The sequence below is a fragment of the Ictidomys tridecemlineatus genome, unplaced genomic scaffold (assembly GCF_052094955.1).
Source record: "Ictidomys tridecemlineatus isolate mIctTri1 unplaced genomic scaffold, mIctTri1.hap1 Scaffold_103, whole genome shotgun sequence".
NCBI lineage: Eukaryota > Metazoa > Chordata > Mammalia > Rodentia > Sciuridae > Ictidomys > Ictidomys tridecemlineatus.
In genome coordinates, this window is record NW_027520990.1 from 464,602 (window position 1) to 485,203 (window position 20,602).

General features: G+C 52.4%; 1 long non-coding RNA gene and 1 pseudogene across 1 annotated transcript; one reads left to right on the top strand and one right to left on the bottom strand.

Annotated features, from left to right (window-relative positions):
* The window catches only part of LOC144372427 (transport and Golgi organization protein 1 homolog), a 141,101-nt pseudogene extending 133,485 nt beyond the window's left edge, over positions 1–7,616 (bottom strand).
* Positions 491–8,718, top strand: LOC144372428 (uncharacterized). The gene is made up of 3 exons (XR_013432445.1): positions 491–514; positions 8,207–8,258; positions 8,519–8,718. It is a non-coding gene; the product is annotated as an uncharacterized LOC144372428 (long non-coding RNA).
* Positions 8,719–20,602: the final 11,884 nt, after the last annotated feature.

Here is a 20,602-nt window from a genome sequence, read left to right on the forward strand (position 1 = left end):
TGTTCTCTAGGCTAGAGATAAGAGAAAGGAGGGTTGTAAGCACTGGCAATAATGACAAAATGAGAACTTATTTAGAAAGCAGAATAAACAAAACATAAGAGTAAGGATTTGATTTTTATAAGGTTCGTTGTAGCTAAAATCACAAAATTTAGAGATTTAAAATTGCCTATAGTTATGTCTCAATTATGATAAAAACTGCATTAAAATAATTGAATACTTGGTGTGTCGCAGCAACTCATGTGGTGGGAACAGCAGCAGTGGCCAGGCAGCACAGTTTCAGAAGGTTCCCAAAAGCCACTGCCTGCAGCACCTGTGTGAGCCTTGTGCTCTCAGCCAGGAAGCTCCAGAGGAAGGTGAGCTCTGAAGAATGTGAGGCTAAGTAAAAGCCCAAGAGGAGGTCTTCCAGGCTGTCTTCTCCGACTGCTGCTGCCAAGGCGGATGCCAAAACCAGAAAGGTTTTCTTTCATAGTCAGCAAATGGAAATAGTGACGTGAATGAATAACTGTGATATGAGGTAATAAATGCAGTTTTGCAAATATTTCCAAAATAGAACCGACGGGAAGCATCAAGTCATCAAGTTGACTGTATAAAGTGTATCCACAAAAGGGAGATTTTTATAAGGATCCCAAAGAGGAGTTGGATATTTACAGATGGAGCAGAGCGAGACTGAGAGGTCTGTGAAAAGAAAATAGGATTTCAGGAGGTGCATCATCATTTGCCTAACTAGAAATATATTAGACAGTTAAGGGAACTGAAAGATTTTAATTTGATTGAAATGCACATTATATTTCTATATCAAAGGGAAAATAGGCAAAAGAGAAATTAGAGAGTACATTGCTTGCTCCTTTAATAAGCAAAGACAGGAATAACATGGGGACGTTTACATTTTAGAATAATCTCATTGGCTTTATTGCTGACGATGGGATAACAGATGTAAGACCTATGAATGAGGGGTTCAGAGTAGAGCTTACTATATTTTAGCAGAAAGATGATACAAATTTTAATGTCACTATCAGTTACCAGACGATGTTATTTAGAGTCAACAAAATATGATTACATTGAGAGGTAAATTGAGAAGTAAATTGAGAAGCAAAGTTGATATATGTTTGATTTGATATATTTTGACCTGGAATTTATATATTTTAAAAAAAAACTTTTATAATTTACACTAAGTGTGTACTGTGCCTCTATAGATGAAATATTTGAAGGATTTACTAAGTCTGACAATTTTAGTGTTTTAGCCTCCTGATTCATTAATATAAAATATTACATTTTAAGTCAGGGAAGTATTTTGTTTGAATTACTGCTGTCTAAAAAAGATATTTAAATGATTATATCAAACAAGAATTTATTATGTCTGTTTTTATTATTTAATTTTCCCTTTAATGTGTTATGGAAAACAAAAGTTTAGTAATGGAAAATTACATTTATTTTACATAATTTTGGAATAATTTTTAGTTAAGTTATCTAAGGCAAAAAATAAAAAGTAAAGTTTTAGAAAGCCTGATATGTGGTAGGAGGTGGAAAACTAGAGGTGTGCAGAATTTGTGGTTAGAGAGTGAGCCTTCCCATCTCTTCTAGATGCTTCCCTTACTCTTACCATTTCTCCAAATTTGATATTGATACTCTCTTCCCATCTTTTACCGAAGAGGCAATTACATTACTTTCTATGATTGCAGAAAGTGATGATTACATTATATTAGATTCTGACATTAAATTACACACTGGAGAGAAAGCCATGTTCTTCATTTGGTTTTTATTTTCATCACTAAGAAAATACAAAGGCGACGTGCATTCTGTAGTCACAAGTTACTTCAATATTCCTAGTAAAACATAACAGAAACATATATATGTTTTATTTCAGTAAGAACTCCTGAAGGGAGACAATTCTTTGTTGTATACTAGAGCCTTTCCCCCCAAGTTTTGAAAAGCAAAATGTCTCCAGGTATTGTCAACTATCTCCTAGACTATGAATATGGGGTAGAGGCAAAAACTTCTGTGATCAAGATGCAAAAAAACATTAAATGTTTAAAGATATTTCATCTTTTAAATTCTAATAAAATGCCCAAACACAATTCTTTTTTTAATTTAATGTTTAGTTGTAGTTGGACACATAGCTTAATTTTATTTATTTATTTTTATGTGGTGTTTAGGATTGAACGCAGGGCATCGCACATGCTAGGCAAACACTGTATCACTGAGCCACAAGCCCAGCCCCGCCAAATACAATTATTGTCTAAAGTAATACGGAAAGAAAAATCATCACTTTATATGCCTGGAGATCTAATAGATCTACAAGTGGTTTTGTTATATCATATTTATAGAAAAGAGAAGAATGGAAGATAAAGTTTTCCCATTCAGTTTTCTCAATCTGAATGCTCTTGTACTCTAAGCAAGACTTGTTGATTTTCCTCATAATTAAACATAATCTACATTTTGTTACAGCAACACATTCAAGGAGAGAATAAGGTACCAATCATTTACTTGCAGAAAGAAAATTAACAATTTACTTCATGTTGCTTTGAAATAACCATTTAGGTTTTTAAAAAGTACCCAAGGTTTTCACCCACTTTCTCCTTACATTATCGTCATTGAACATAATAGACAGCTAATAAAAATGTGACCTTATGTGGGGGAGATATTATTTTCAATCAATCACTCTTTGGATAAATGTTTTGAGTTATTCAATGGTAACTGAGTCCTTCTGCTCCACTGGCATATATGGGAGACACAATTAGGATTATTGTAATTATCAACTACTTTCTATAAGCAAATAGAAATGATAGCTAAATAATCTTTAAGTGATTAATATTAAATATCACAATTATGAAAAAAGTAACGAATATGAGTTACTTAATATTTTTTTCGAATTCCAACTCACTGTTTTGCCTGGAATTACACTACATTATGTTGAAGTAATTGGTAAACTATACTATTATGAGTGTAAATTTTACAAATATTGAAATTACTGTGTTCTGAATGAAATCACAAACTCTTAAAATGGGATATTTAAAGAGGGGAAAACATTAACTAATACAACTATCTAAATTTTTTTTTTTATACTTTACTGGGCAGTCATAGTCATAGTATTCTTATAAATACTTTTTAAAACATTTTTTTGTAGTTGTAGATGGACAGAATGCATATATTTTATGTTTTTTTTATGTGATGCTCAGGATCAAACCCAGTGCCTCACACATGCTAGGCAAGCATTCTGCCACTAAGCTACAGCCCCAGCCCCAAGGCATTCTTTTTAAGTATCATTAAGTTTATAGATATTTTTTTGGAAGGGATTGAGTATTTGTTCATCTATGATCAACACTTTTAGGCTAATTTTCTGTTTTAACTCAAGTTTTTAAAATCCTGCTTTTATTCACATTAAAAACAAACTGCTTGATATATACTGAATAATTAGATGATGAATTAAGATGCAATTATTCCTATAAGTAGGATGTGGATGCACTGGAGCAAACACCAGCAAGAGTGAGGGCATGCTGATAAACTGTCTCACCTACTTTTATCATGCTGTATCCACTTTAGGGATCCAATTTATGTGGTTAACAAAACTTTCAAGAAATTCATTTCATCCTCACAAAAATTATACAATGGGGAGATCAACTTAATCTTCATTTTACAACTTGGGAAACTGAAGAACAAAAATATCCCATAACTTATATAAAGTGGCATGCCAATAGTGGCACAGCATGGATCTGAACAGTCTTGCTTCAGTAGCAGGATTATAAAGTGGCATGCCAATAGTGGCACAGCATGGATCTGAACAGTCTTGCTTCAGTAGCAGGATTTTTCCAACCTCAATAGACATACAATTCAGTTAGCAATCTTACTCAATTCAGATTTGGACTCAGTACTTCTGGTTAGGGGAAAACAACATACTGAGTTTTAACAATCACACCTGTGATACAGATGTTGCTAGTCTGAAGATCACCCTTTAATTAGCAAAGTTCTAATCTACACTGGACAATAGCGAGAGATATGGCAACCATCAGAAACACAGTTTATCCTCAGAAAATTACTCTTATGTGCAAATTGCCAACATCTGACTTAGAACTTATGCTACTTCTTTTTCTTTCTTTTAAAAAGGGAAGTTAACAAAATTTGCAAGTATTATAATATTTACAAGTATCATTGTAGCTGATTTCAGGTTTTGATAGTCAACATATGATTAATATAAACTTGAAGCTGTAATATCTACCCCCCCATAAGGCCTTCTCCTTAACCAAAAATGATTTACAATTACTCTTGAATATCTTCTTTAACATAGATTCAGTCCAAACCCATTAATATTTAGGAGTACATGTTTGTACCCTCTATACAGGAAAAGAAATTCAAGATTAACTTAGAAATCCAGCACCTTTCTAAACTTTTGCTGTTTACACAAGTGCTGACTGTAAGTGAAAAAGGAAGCACATCCTTTGAAAAATAGAACATAAATGTCAACACATTACTAAACAACTATCGTCCATAACTTTCTGTAAAACAAAGGGATGTTCATAATAATTTCCCTTCCCCCTTACTGGTGAATTGATTTTTATACCCTAATCTAAAATATAGAATGTAAAAAGTATAAACGTAAACCAAAAAAACATATATTATTTCCCTGTGTTTAAAATGCATTGGCCCACAGGCCTTCAATACTTAAAACCTAAAATACCATCAAATCATTAGAAATTAAATATTTATAAACCTTTTTTTACTAAAAGAAAAAGAAGTATTCCTATTGACATATAATCAAACACTTTTAAAGTCCTGCATTTAATTTGACAATGATATCTACCCAAAGGCCATCCTGGATGTGTATATAGACCTAATTATGTAACTAAAGAATAACTTATTAATTAAAACAAAAGATGGGGTTTAAGACAAATCTCCCTAGTACAAGTAAATCTAGTTTTCCTATATCTCATTCAACATTTTCCTGAATGTACCCAGATACAATTAACATTTCTTCCCTGAGGGATAATTAACACTGTCACATACTTTGACAAGTTTATACACACACACACACACACACACACACACACACACACACACACCTTACCAAAAGCCATAATTAAATAATTGTACCTGGAAGTAGCAAGCATAAGGTTTTAAAGGTCTCATGCAATATTAACCCACAAATTATAGATGTACTTATGACTGTGGAATCCCATTTTTAATTACAACATAAATTAACAAATCTAAATAATACAACCACCATAAAGCTAAAATTCTCATTTATGCAGCTATGAGTTAAAAGAAATATAATACCAAAATCTATTGCATTTTCTGGCATGAAAGCAAAAACACAATACAAATTTAGGCTTTTCTATCAAAATTACAAGAAGTAACCTTCTACCCAGAAGAAATCAAAGACACACAAAACATCTGCATTATTTTACATATGAGGTATATGGAAAAAAGTCTCTCCCCAAAGTAGTAAGAAACAACTTCTAATTTCCTAAGAAACTTGTATTTTACATTTGTTTTTTTTCCTGAATCACACAGCCACAAAGAAACTCAGATATTAAAGAACAAGAGAAATTAAAAGATGTCCTTTTCAATAGCCAACAGTCACCAAAGACTGTGACAAAAGAAAATAGATATAAGTATTCCACGATACTGTGCACAAGCCAAGCCCAAAGTTTTACTGCTTCACTAGTTAAATCACTAAATGTTAAGCATTATTTCATGAACTTAAATGAAATCTGGTATATAAAGAGAAAAAATATGCGATAAGTGAAACTTACTTTCTATTTCACAGAAAGATTTTACTCCATCTAAAATAATCCTGTGACCTTGTGGAAACAGTCCTGGGTTAAACACTTAAAGTACATTCCTTTACCAAATGTACCAATACATTACTGCTCTGAAAGCATTCAATATGTCTACTATGTTCTCTAGATGTATATTCATACACTGGTTTAAGCCATTTGCAGAAAATCAACAGAAACCCTTAAAAAAGTTTGACCTGACATGCAACTTTAAGACATGTGAGTTTTAAATTGACAGATCTTTACATCTTTCATAATGGAAATTATCAGAATATACTCTGAAAGTTAAGTGATTCTTCCACAGAACAAATTTAACTTGACCTCCTACATGGTACAGATTTGACACACCATTTAGAAGGCTAAAAGAAATACTGATTTACTTCTTCTCTAAAGCAATACTGTTCAACAAAATTATAATGCAAGTTATACACGTAATTTTGAATTTGCTAATAACTATGCTAAAATGATAAAAATACAATTTTTAAAACACTTACTAAACATGCCAAATATTATTTCAACATGTAATAAATATCTTTAAAATATTTATTCTTTTACAAATTGTACTGAGTTTTCAAAATCCAGTATGCATTTCACACTTACAGCATATCACATTTTCAACTAACCACAACATCCTGGTCCATAGTCAGAATGTGGCTAGTGGCTACACTATTGAGCAGTATACTTTTTAAGTAATACTTTGAGATCTGAAATATCACTCTGTTTATAATTATAATTATATAATAATTATAATTCACATTCATGTCTCCTTTTAAACTGAAATGGCTGCGACTACAAATATAAGCAAAACTGTTAATTCACTGGATAAATCAGGATCAGATCCCCTTTATCTGGGGATCTGGTTAACACAATAAATAGCAAATGGATTATTCCTTATTATGTCTCAAGTAGACTTCAGAGATGGTGCTGATCAACATGAGCAAACACAATTTGTAGCAAAAACACAGGTTAAACACCAAAATATTTTTATATCAAATCATAACACTTCCTTAATTATAGCATCCCTTCCCCTCTCATTCTTGAGCACATACTTCTATGCAATTTATTTATAATATTGCTCTCTAAATTTGATAAATTTTGTCAACCACACAGTCACCATTCAAAAATAAACAGAACACTATATAAGACACAAATAAAAAAATCAATCAGCTACTTTTAATACAATTTGTCAACCAATCTTAAATTCTGAGTTCCACTGAATTTGATTCTTCTCACAATTCCAATTAATTTACTGCTAAGAATTTTCCCAAGTCATTAGGATATTTGCTTAAAATGTAAATAATTCCAACAATGTGTTTTCTAGAAAATAACAACTACAACCATAGCTTAGCACATAAAATTTTTCCTTTAGGCAAGTTACTGAATAAATCAAACAGATACAACTATACTCCTGTTTAATGCTTTTACATTTTGTAACAGCATATTTAAAAATTTCTAAATTTGGAAAATCAATTCAGATTGCACACAAGCACTAACTTTAAATCTTAAAACCTTACAGGTTTCTACAAAATACTTGTGAATAAATATATTCCACAGAAAAACAACAGAAAAATCAACACCACTCAAACAAATCTCAGCAAGAAGCACAAGATCACTATATTCATAAGTACAGAATATATGATACATGCTAATAGTATTTTTCTCCTAATTTAATTCACCTAGGCAATTTTTGTTTAAAGCACTTGCAAAGCTTTAAGGAAGCAAACATAGCTAGCTAGCCTCTTCTGCTGCACATACATACAAGGATAATACATTCATCTCCTGATATTGTTCCACAATTTAGAAATCAAAACAACAAAATTTGTTTCTTACCTGCAGTTAGGAGAGGATTAAGGGTTACTTCAGCTAAATCCTTCTGAATTCCATTAGTGAAATGAGAACAGACAAAAAAGATTTGAGACAGTCTACAGAATAACCAGAAAATCAGAATGCCCTCTACCATCATGCAGGTAAATGCAAGGCTGGTTTTGCCTTCAGTAATGCTAACATGGCTGCTTCCTCTTTGTTCTCAGAGGCATAACCCAAACTCCTTAACAGAAAATTGCAGATTTTTTCTCACTTGCTACTGTAAATAGATAAGTCATTTACACCTGATTTGAGAAAGTCCTCCACTACTACTCAACAAAAGGATATAAAATCTATTTTAAAACTCTTCTTACCAAAGAAATTCTCTTTTCAAGCTTATATGCAAATGAGACAAAACAGAAGGAGAAAAAGCACTAGAATATTTTTGACAATGACTTCAATCCACTTTTACTGTGGTAAAAATTAGAAAGCTATTGCAAGAGTACATTAATAGTTTTGTCAATATTTTATCTGTTTAAAAAAAAAGTTTAAAATTTACAAATACCTTTACCAAAGAAAAACTTCCAAGGACTATTTTCGCAATCTTAACCATTTCTTTTCTCTGATCTTAGGTACAGCACGTAAATTTAAATTTCATACTCTTGGAGGAAAGAGGGCCTTGAGGTAAGGGGAAAAAGAGCATTTCTCTGATTTTCTTGAAATTTAAAATGTTTTCAAAAGTTGTTTAATGTTCTCTCCATAAGATTACAACACACTGAGAAGAATTTTAAATTATTTCAAAGACTGCTGCTATTCAATATAATATTCTCAAGTTCATTAGTGTTTGGTTAATGGTGCAATGACGGTAAAAATGTATAGAAAAATAAGAACATGAATCGCTATAAAATACAATAATAAGTTTTTATATTTTCTTTTTCTTTTAGTTGTGATCAATGAAAAACAACAAAACATCAACATTAGGTAATGCTATAGGTACATTTTATGTTTGATACAAGAGTTCTACTCAATACAACCACTATCACTGATGGAGTCCCATTGATGGATTTTTTTTGCCATCATAGAAAATAAAAGTCAGCAGGAAACAAATAATCTTTCACTTACAACCAACAAAATGTTTTTTCCTGCTGTTGATTTTCACTACTATGTCAAGAACATCCACAAGTTTTAAAGATGTGCAAAGTTTTAACAGCAAAGTGACACCTGAGATTGTTAATGGCTACTTTTCAGTTTTATTTGTTCTCACAAGAACAAGGAGGGATAACTATAACTACAAAAAATTATATCTATTATGCAGGATTTAAAGACTTGTTTGTAAAACTAAGCAAATTTAAAATCTGCTTTCAAAAAAAACCAATTCCTGACATTCAACATTTTTTAGCAAATATAAACTTTTTTGATCATTTCCTTTCATGAAAAGTGACACATTTCTTTTTATGAAGCTGCCACCACAGATGCCTGGACTGACACCCACGTGGACACATGCTAATTTCACTCAAGAGTATAACTCACAAAAGGAAACGAAAGGAAGCATCTAATTGCTTGGAAGACAACCTGACAATGTTACCTTTTAGCACTAGTGGATAACTTAGCAGTGGTTTTGCTAGAGAGTTTGGTGCTCTTCTTCCACTGGGTGGCAGAAGGTTCTTTCTTCATGATCTTCAGGCTCTGGAGCAGCAGGGTCTTGCTGGTCTGAATCTGAACTGCCAGTGCTGGTGCTGGGGCTGTCATCATCATCGGACATTTGCTTATCACTGGCCATCTTCATGAAGTTTTCTAAGTGATAAGTTTTCCAAGTTTTCCAGCAGGAACGAGGCCACTGAACAGAAAAGAGAAAAGGGAAGACAGGTTAATCTAAGAAATCAATTAAGAGCTTTTCCTTATCTTAATATCATTCCCAAATTGTATCTTTATAAAAAGGCTTCAAAAGTGTTCACATTTATTGTAAGAAAATGTTACTGGGGATAGGATGAGTCTTACAATGCCAGCTCTCAGGGACTGTGGAAATAACCCACTCACGTTTTTTTCCATTCCTTGGATAATCTATCAATTGTCTACTTTCTCAGAAGACATGAAAAAGATTTGCTGGGGAACTTAAGGCAAGGAGTATTAACAACATATGACACACTGTAAATAACAGATTTTTATGAAAAATGTTAAAAAGTCACTACAGGTCTAAATATTCACAGACTGACATGGGTCAGAGCTACCAAATTCCCTTTCCAGAGGAAAACATTCCCTGTTATCCGCTCATATGCTTACTTAAGGCGAACATTCCTCTTCTATGCACTTAAAACCTTTAAACACAAACTGGGAAATTTAAAACTCAACTAACAAGCTGTCCTAGCCTTTTCCAGGGCCAGCAGTGAAGATTCATCTGGCCATCACCAATGAAAAAGCAGAATCCAAACTGCACTTTCTGCAAAGCTCCCCATGTCACCAATGTTCCTTGCTCTATCTTTACATCACGGGGGTCATTTTATCCAAAATTAATGAAAAGAAGGGTAAAAGCCCAAGGAAAAACAACAAAGACCCAAGAACTGCAACAAATGTCTGCGCCCTCATAGGCGAGCTGCTGCCGCTGTCGCTACTGCCGCAGAGGACCACACAGCTCTGCAGCCCTTTGTGGGGAAGGCAGCCCACAGATAGCTCGTAGCCCCAGCTGCCAAGTTATAGGAGCATCCAAAAGGCCCCGCAGCTCCCGGACACCGGTAGCTCGGACACCCTGTGACAACGTAGCTGCCACCACCACCGCCAGTGCCCTAACTGCCCACCCCCCAGGACCCCGGCCCCGCCGCCCTACCTTGCCGCCTGAAGGAAGCTGCCGCCGCCCCTACTTCCCCCCAAGCGGACCCCAGCCCCGCTGACTTACCTCGTGGCGGGAAGGAAGCTGCCGCGACCGCCGCCACCACCACAGCCCTAGCTGCCAACAACCCTGCCGGTCCGCTGGAACGAGGCCGCTGAAGGCCCCCACACCAGTGGGCCCCCCAACCCCCGCCAGCCGCCCCCCCAACCCAGCCGGAAACAGGCCGCTGAAGGCCCCCACGCCGGCTGGCAACCCCACCCCCGCCAAACGGCCCCCCCCAACCCCACAGGCCGCCCCCGACCCCCGCCGTTCGGCAGGAACGAGGCCGCTGAAGGCTCCCACGCCGGCCGACCCCCCAACCCCGCCGGCCGGCGGGAAAGAGGCCACTGAAGGCCCCCACGCTGGCCGGCCACCCCAACCCCGCCGAACGGCCCCCCCCAACCCCGCCGGCCGGCCCACCAAACCCCGCCAACCGCCCCCCCCAACCCTGCCGGTGGGCCCCCCCCCAACCCCACCGGCTGGCTGGAACGAGGCCGCTGAAGGCCCCCACGTCGGCCGACCCCCCAACCTCGCCGGCAGCCCCCACCACTCAGCCGGCCAGCCCGAAAGAGGCCGCTGAAGGCCCCCACGCTGGCCGGCCCGCCCAACCCCGCTGGTCCGCCAGAACAAGGCGGCTGAAGGCCCCCCACGCTGGCAGGCCCCTGCAAAGCTGACGGACCGGCCCCCCCACCCCCACCAGCCGCCCCCCCCAACCCCGCCGGCCGCCCCCCCAACCCCGCAGGCCGGCTGGAATGAGGCCCCTGAAGGCCCCCACGCCGGCCAACCCCCCCACCCACGCGGGTCGGCCCCCCCAACCCCGGCGGTCGGCCGGAACGAGGCTGCTAAAGGCCCCCACGCCAGCCGGACCCCCAACCTCGCCGGCTGCCCCCACCACCCAGCCGGTCGGCCGGAACGATGACCGCTGAAGGCCCCCACACCGGCCGGCCCCCCCCCCCACCCCGCAGGCGGGCCCCCCCGAACCCCGCAGGCCGCCCCCCCCAACCCCGCTGGATGCCCCCCCAACCCCGCCGGACGCCCCCCCAACCCCGCCGGACGCCCCCCCAACCCCGCCGGACGCCCCCCCAACCCCGCCGGACGCCCCCCCAACCCCGCCGGCCGGCCGTAATGAGGCCCCTGAAGGCCCACACGCCGGCCAGCCCCCCCACCCCCGCGGACCGGCCCCACCCAACCCCGCTGGTCCGCTGGAATGAGGCCCCTGAAGGCCCCCACGCTGGCCAGCCCCCCCAACCCCGCCGGCCGGCCCCACCCAACCCCGCCGGCGGGCCTCCCCACCCCGCCGGTTGGCCTCTGAAGGCCCCCACGCCGGCTGGCCCCCGCAACGCCGACGGAGAGCCGGAACGAGGCCCCTGAAGGCCCCCATGCCGTCCAGACCCCCACCACCGCGGGCCGGCCCCCCCCAACCCCACCAGCCGCACCCCCACCCCCACCAGCCGGCCCCCCCAACCTCGCCGGCCGCCCCCCCCAACCGCGCCTGCCGCCCCCCCAACCCCGCCGGTCAGCCAGAACGAGGCTGCTGGAGGCTGCTGAAGGCCCTCACGACGGCCGGCCCCCCCCCCCACCAGCCGCCCCCCCCCAACCTCGACGGCAGGCCCGAATGAGGCCCCTGAAGGCCCACACGACGGCCGGCCCGCCCACCACCGCGGGCCAGCCGCCCCGAACCCCGCCGGCCGCCCCCCCAACCCCGACGGTCCACCGGAACGAGGCCGCTGAAGGCCCCCACGCGGGCCGGCCCGCCCACCCCCGCGAGCCGGCCCCGCCCACCCCCGCGAGCCGGCCCCGCCCAACCCCACCAGCCAGCCGGAATGAGGCCCCTGAAGGCCCCCACACCGGCCAGACCCCCCAACCCGACGGCGGGCCCCCCACCCCCGCGGGCCGGCACCACCCAACCCCGCCGGCCAGCCGGAATGAGGCCCCTGAAGGCCCCCACGCCGGCCAGACCCCCCAACACCGCCGGCGGGCCCCCCCCACCCCCGAGGGCCGGCCGCCCCAACCCCGCCGGTCAGCCGGAAGGAGGCCGATAAAGGCCCCCATGCCAGCCGGACCCCTAACCTCGCCGGCTGCCCCCACCACCCAGCCGGTTGGCCGGAACGAGGCCGCTGAAGGCCCCCACACCGGCCAGCCCCCCCAACCTCGCCGGCCACCCTCCCCAACCGCGCCTGCCGGCCCCCCCAACCCCGCCGGTCGGCCGGAACGAGGCTGCTGAAGGCCCTCACGACGGCCGGCCCCCCCACCCACACGAGCCGCCCCCCCCCAACCTCGCCGGACGGCCCGAATGAGGCCCCTGAAGGCCCACACGACGGCCGGCCCGCCCACCACCGCAGGCCAGCCGCCCCCAACCCCGACGACCGCCCCCCAACCCCGCCGGCCGGCCCGAATGAGGCCCCTGAAGGCCCCCACGCCGGCCAGCCCCCCCACCCCAGCGGGCCGGCCCCGCCCAACCCCGCCAGTCCGCTGGAACGAGGCCGCTGAAGGCCCCCACGCCGGCCGGCCCCGCCCACCACCGCCGCCGGCCGGCCCCGCCCACCGCTGCCGGCCTGCCCCGCCCACCGCCGCCGGCCGGCCCCGCCCACCGCCGCCGGCCGGCACCCCCACCCCCACCCCCACCGGCCGCCCCCCCCCCCAAACCCGCCTGCTGGCCCCCCCAACACCGCCGGTTGGCCGGAACGAGGCTGCTGAAGGCCCCCACGTCGGCCAGCCCCGCCCACCCCCGCCGGCCGGCCCCGCCCACCCCCGCCGGCCAGCCGGAATGAGGCCCCTGAAGGCCAACACGCCGGCCGGCCCCCCCACCACCGCGGGCCGCCCCCCCACCCCCACCAGCCGGCCCCTCCAACCTCGCCGGCCGCCCCCCCAAACCCGCCTGCTGGCCCCCCCAACCCCACCGGTCGGCCGGAACGAGGCTGCTGAAGGCCCCCACGCCGGCCGGCCCCCCACCACCGCGGGCGGCCCCCCCACCCCCACCAGCCGGCCCCCCCAACCTCGCCGGCTGGCCCGAATGAGGTCGCTGAAGGCCCCCACGTCGGCCGCCCGCCCACCCCCGCGGGCCAGCCCCCCCCAACCCCGCCGGACAGCCCCCCCAACCCCACCGGTCGGCCGGAAGGAGGCCGCTGAAGGCCCCCACGCCGGCCGGCCCCCCACCACCGCGGGCGGCCCCCCCCACCCCCACCAGCCGCCCCCCCACCCCCACCAGCCGCACCCCCCAACCCCGCCTGCTGGTCCCCCCAACCCCGCCGGTCGGCCGGAAGGAGGCCGCTGAAGGCCCCCACGCCGGCCGGCCCCCCACCACCGCGGGCGGCCCCCCCCACCCCCACCAGCCGGCCCCCCCAACCTCGCCGGCCGCACCCCCCAACCACGCCTGCCGGTCCCCACAACCCCGCCCGTCGGCCGGAACGAGGCTGGTGAAGGCCCTCATGCCGACCGGCCCCCGCAACGCCGACGGACCGGCCCCCCCACCCCGCCAGCCGCCCCCGCAACCTCGCCAGCCGGCCCGAATGAGGCCGCTGAAGGCCCCCACGCCGGCGGCCCGCCCACCACCGCGGGCCGGCCCCCCCCAACCCCGCCAGCCGGCCCCCCCCAACCCCGCCAGCCGGCCCCCCCCAACCCCGCCAGCCGGCCCCCCTCAATCCCGCCTGCCGCCCCCAACCCCGCCGGCCTCCCCCCCAACCCCGCCGGCCGCCCCCCCAACCCCTCCGGTCCGCCGGAATGAAGCTCCTGAAGGCCCCCACGCCGGCCGGCCCCCCCACCCGGCCCCCCCAACCCCGCCGGCCGCCCCCCCCATCCCCGCGGGCCGCCCCCCCCAGCCCCGCCGGTCCGCCGAAACTAGGCCGCTGAAGGGCCCCACGCCGGCCGGCCCCCCCACCACCGCTGGCCGGCCCCCCCCCAACTTCGCCAGCCGGCCCCCCCAACCCCGCCTGCCGGACCCCCAACCCCGCCGGCCGGCCTGAACGAGGCTGCTGAAGCCCCCCACGCCGGGCGGCCCCCGCAACGACAACGGACCGGCCCCTCCACCCCTACCAGCCGCCCCCCCCAACCCCGCCGGCCGGCCACCCCCAAACACGCCGGTGGGCCGGAACGAGGCCGCTGAAGGCACCCACGCCGGCCGGCCTCCCCAACCTCGCCGGCAGCCCCCACCACTCAGCCGGCTGGCCTGAAAGAGGACGCTGAAGGCCCCCATGCTGGCTGGCCCGCCCACCCCCGCGAGCCGGCCCCGCCCAACTCCGATGGTCCGCCGGAATGAGGCCGCTGAAGGCCCCCACGCCGGCCGGCCCCCCGACCACTGCAGGTCAGCCCCCCCCAACCCCGCCGGCCGCCTCCCCAACCCCGCTGGTCGGCCGGAACGAGGCTGCTGAAGGCCCCCACGCTGGCAGGCCCCTGCAACGTGGACGGACCGGCCCTACCACCCCGACCAGCCGACCCCCAACCCCGACGGCTGGCCCGAAAGAGGCCGCTGAAGGCCCCCACGCCGGCTGGACCCCCCCACCCCCCGCGGGCCGGCCCCCCAAACCCCGCCGGTCGGCCTGAAGAAGGCCGCTGAAGGCCCTCACACCGGCCGGCTCCCTCAACCCCGCTGTCCGGCCCCCCCAAACCCGCCGTCCGGCCTGAACGAGGCCGCTGAAGGCCCCCACGCCGGCCGGCCCCCGACCACCGCCGGCGGCCCCCCACAACCCCGCCGGCCGCCCCCCAAACCCCGCTGGTTGGCCGGAATGAGGCCGCTGAAGGCCCCCACGCCGGCAGGCCCCTGCAACGCCGACGGACCGGCCCCCCCACCCCCAGCAGCCGCCCCCACCAACCCCGCCGGCCGGCCCGAATAAGGCCGCTGAAGACCCCCACGCCGGCCGGCCCCCCCCAACCCCACCGGCTGGCCCCCCCCAACCCCGCCTGCCGGCCGCCCAACCCCGCCGGCCGGCCATAATGAGGCCCCTGAAGGCCCCCACGCTGGCCAGCCCCCCCACCACTGCGGGCCGGCCCCCCCCAACCCCGCCGGCTGGCCGGAATGAGGCCCCTGAAGGCCCCCACGCCGGCCAGCCCCCCCACCACTGCGGGCCGGCCCCCCCAACCCCGCCGGCCGGCCAGAATGAGGCCCCTGAAGGCCCCCACGCCGGCCGGAAGCCCAACCTCGCCGGCTGCCCCGACTACCCAGCCGGTCGGCCAGAACGAGGCCGCTGAAGGCCCCCACACCGGCCGCCCCCCCCAACCCCGCCGGCCGCCCCCCCCAACTCCGCCGGTCCGCCGGAACGGCAGCTGAAGGCCCCCACGCCGGCCAGCCCCCCCACCACCGTGGACCGGCCCCACCCAACCCCGCCGGTCCGCCGTAATGAGGCCCCTGAAGGCCCCCACGCCGGCCAGTCTGAATGAGGCCACTGAAGGCCCTCACGTCGGCCGTCCCGCCCACCACCGCGGGCCGGCCCCGCCCACCCCCGCCGGCGGGCCCCCCCCAACCCCACGGGCCGGCCCCCCAACCTCGCCGGCTGCCCCCACCAACCCCGCCGGTCGGCTGGAACGAGGCTGCTGAAGGCCCCCACGCCGGCCGGACCCCCACCACCGCGGGCCGGCCCCCCCCAACCCCACCAGCCGTCCCCCCAACCTCGCCGGCCGGCCCGAATGACGCCGCTGAAGGCCCCCACTTCAGCCGGCCCGCCCACCACCGCGGGCCAGCCCCCCCAACCCCGCCGGACAGCCCCCCCCAACCCGGCCAACCGCCCCCCCAACCCCGCCGGCAGGCCGGAATGAGGCCCCTGAAGGCCCCCACGCCGGCCAGCACCCCCAACCCCGCCGGCCGGCCCCCCACCCCCGCGGGCCGGCCCCCCCACCCCCACCAGCCACCCCCCCACCCCCACCAGCCGGCCCCCCCCACCTCGCCGGCCGCCCCCCACACCCCGCCTGCCGGTCCCCCGAACCCCGCCTGCCGGTCCCCCCAACCCCGCCTGCCGGTCCCCCCAACCCCGCCGGTCGGCCGGAACGAGGCTGCTGAAGGCCCTCACGCCGACCGGCCCCCGCAACGCCGACGGACCGGCCCCCCCACCCCCACCAGCCACCCCCCCACCCCCACCAGCCGGCCCCCCACCCCCACCAGCCGGCCCCCCCCACCTCGCCGGCCGCCCCCCACACCCCGCCTGCCGGTCCCCCGAACCCCGCCTGCCGGTCCCCCCAACCCCGCCTGCCGGTCCCCCCAACCCCGCCTGCCGGTCCCCCCAACCCCGCCGGTCGGCCGGAACGAGGCTGCTGAAGGCCCTCACGCCGACCGGCCCCCGCAACGCCGACGGACCGGCCCCCCCAACCCCACCAGCCGCCCCCCGTAACTTCGCCAGCCGGCCTGAATGAGGCCCCTGAAGGCCCCCACGCCGGCCGGCCCCCCCACCCCCGCCCAACCCCGCCGGTCCGCCGGAACGAGGCCGCTGAAGGCCCCCATGCCGGCCGGCCCCCCCAAAACCGTGAGCCGGCCCCCCTCAACCCCGCCGGACGACCCCACCCAACCCCGCCGGCCAGCCAGAATTAGGCCCCTGAAGGCCCCCACGCCAGCCAGCCCCCCCAACCTCGCCGGCCGCCCCCACCACCCAGCAGGCCGGGCCGAAACAGGCCGCTGAAGGCCCCCACGCTGGCCGGCCCGCCCACCACCGCGGGCTGACCCTGGCAGTCAGCCCCGGCGTTCGGCCGGAACGAGGCCGCTGAAGGCCCCCACGCCGGCCGGACCCCCAACCTCGCCGGCTGCCCCCACCACCCAGCCAGTCGGCCAGAACGAGGCCGTTGAAGGCCCCCCAACCCCCCCCGGCCGGCCCCCCCCAACCCTGCCGGCCGGCCGGAACGAGGCCCCTGAAGGCCCCCACGCCGGCCGGCCCCCCCCACCACCGCAGGCTGGCCCCCCCCACCCCCACCAGCCGCCCGCCCACCCCCACCAGCTGGCCCCCCCAACCTCGCCGGCCGCCCCCCCCAACCCCGCCTGCCGGCCCCCCCAACCCCGCCGGTCGGCCGGAACGAGGCTGCTGAAAGCCCCCATGCCGGCCGGCCCCGCAACGCCGACGGACCGCACCCCACCCCCACCAGCCGGCCCCCCCAACCCCGCCGGCCGCCCCCCCCATCCCCGCCGGCCGGCCGGAACGAGGCTGCTGAAGGCCCCCACGCCGGCCGGCCCCCGCAACGCCGACTGACCGGCCCCCCCACCCCTACCAGCCGCCCCCCCCAACCCCGCCGGCCGGCCCCCCCAACCCCGCTGGTCGGCCGGAACGAGGCCGCTGAAGGCCCCCACGCCGGCCGGCCTCCCCAACCTCGCCGGCAGCCCCCACCACTCAGCCGGCTGGCCTGAAAGAGGACGCTGAAGGCCCCCACGCTGGCCGGCCCGCCCACCCCCGCGGGCCGGCCCCGCCCAACTCCGCTGGTCCAGCTGAACGAGGCCGCTGAAGGCCCCCACGCCGGCCTGCCCCCCCAACCCCGCCAGCCGGCCCCCCCCAACCCCGCGGGCCGCCCCCCCAACCCCGCTGGTCGGCCGGAACGAGGCTGCTGAAGGCCCCCACGCCGGCAGGCCCCTGCAACGCCGACAGACCTGCCCTACCACCCCCACCAGCCGCCCCCCCCATCCCCGCCGGCTGGCCCGAAAGAGGCCGCTGAAGGCCCCCACCCCCCGCGGGCTGGCCCCCCAACCGCGCCGGCCGGCCCCCCCAACCCCGCCGATCGGCCTGAAGACGGCCGCTGAAGGCCCTCACACCGGCAGGCTCCCCCAACCCCGCTGTCCGGCTCCCCCAAACCCGCCTTCCGGCCAAAACGAGGCCGCTGAAGGCCCCCACGCAGACTAGCCCCCCCAACCCCGCCGGCTGGCCGGAACGAGGCCGCTGAAGGCCCCTACGCCGGCTGGCCCTCCCACCCCTGCTGGCCGGACCCCCAACCCCGCCGGCCAGCCATTCCACGCCGGCCGGAAGGAGGCTGCTGAGTTCCCCAACGCAGGCCCCCACGCCACTGCGGCTGCTGGCCGCCTTACCTTGGGGCAAGAAGGAAGCAGCCGCTGCCACTCAGGGTGACGCCCACGGGAGCCCAGACCCGCTGCCTTACTTCAAGGCGGGAGGGAAGTTGCTGCTGTGTCACCCATGCAGACCCCAGCCTCCTGCCTTTCCTCACTGCCTGAAGGAAGCCGTTGCCGCTGCCCCCTCCACTGCCCCCACGTGGACTTGGAAGCTGCTGCTGCCACGCCCGGCTACCCCCCACGCAGACCTCAGCCCTGACCCTTACCGCAGGGCCAGAATGAAGCTGCAGCCTCCGCCCTGGCTGACGACCACCATACCCAAACCCTGCCAACTTACCTCCCTGTGGGAAAGAAGGTTCCGCTGCCACCGCCCTGGATGACCACCAAGCGGACCCCAGGCTCCTCCCCCGCCCCTTACCTCCTGGCGGGAGCTAAACTGCCCTGCTGTGGCACCGCCGGCCCCCCCCCTGCAACGGCTGCCCTCCATGCTGATTCCAGCCTCACTACCTTACCTCACTGCTTGAAGGAGGCTGCGGCTGTTGCCCAGGCTGCTCCTCAGGGAGACCTCACTTGCCACGTGAACTATGCTGCTCCAGCTGCCCTCTAAGTGTACCCCAGCCCTGCTTCCTTACCTCACCTCGAGAGTAGTTTTGCTTGTTTGTGTATAACTACTCCACAATAGACTTTTGTTATTTAAGAGGGCTATAGGAAATCTTTGCCTGCTCTTATATTTAGGAATACAATGACAAGGAAAGTGTGAGTTTCTGCATGGGTGCACTCATAGCTATGTGAATTGAGTGCTTAACCCACCACATTCATTCACTGACTGCAGAACCATGCCCTGTGCTCCTGACAGAAAATATGTGCAATATGTATCTCAGCAAAGCTAAAACCATCACCCATCACAGACTACCCCAACTTCTGAGAAAGTGTGGGAATCAGTAATCTTTATATTCTAAGGGTCTCCCTATCATATGTAACATATAAATATATATGTGATATCATCAATTCTAACATGTGCCTTTTATCATCTCTAAAATCAAAATGTACCATCCAATAAATGATGTTTTCAATCACTCTTAGGCAGCAATTGTGATGCAATTACATTGCTTGGGACTGCATGAACTTGTCCATTGCTCTTTATATTGTGATGCACGATAAAAATCCAAGAACAAATAAGTTTAAGAAAATTATTTCAATAAACATAAAATAAAAATTCTAAGTAACAAAAAATATTATTACAGTTTAATTGGTAATGATTTTTCACTTATAATGGCACATAAAATGTTGCATCTTTGAATTAACTCTTTAACTTGATATTATAATTTATGCCATTGTTTAGCTGACAACAATTTTTCTTAGAGGCAAAATAATGATTATATTATAATCAAACTTTCAATTTAATGTCATGGCAAAAGCACATACTAATTTTTAAGACTAGTCATTTATCAATTTGTTGACTATGTTAAAGAACTCAGAATTATTGATAGAGTTAAATGCATTTATCTATTAAGCTAGGCAGTAGACATTACAAAATGTTTACACTAGATCTGGAAAGATGATTATAGCTAATAGTTCTTAAGCACTTACCATATGTCAAGCACTATTCTCAGTTCTGTACGTGTCCTAGGACTTAATCCTTTTGCAGCACTATAGGGTTAATATTATAACTATCCCCATTCATTTCATATATTAAGAAACCGAGGCACGAGAGGCCAAAAAATTATCCAAAAGATACATAATAAGTGTGGAGACAGGATGTACGTTAAGATTGTCTGACTGCAGAAACTGATCCACTTAGACATTATAGTCACAAATGTTTGTCCCTGCCCTTAAGCAACTAAGTCTAACAGAAGAAAAAATATACCAATTAAGTTTAAGGGTAATGTCATAAAGGAGTTAGATATAAAGTTCAAGAGATGTGCAGGAGAAGGATCATGTAAGTTCGTTTGTCATGACATATTTGTGTATCGTTATCTAATAAATGTCTGTCTTATTAATAAATCTATAAGCTCATCAAGAGGCAGGGACTTTGTTGGCTGGTTGTTTGATCAGCTGTTGACCTACTGCATAGCACTTACTTGTTTTCATTTTTGCCTCAGGGAGTAAGAAAGGCTAAAGAGAAGCAATATTTGAGTAGACACTCAATGAATATGCTGTATGATTTTTGTAAATTTAACAATATGTTTCAAACCC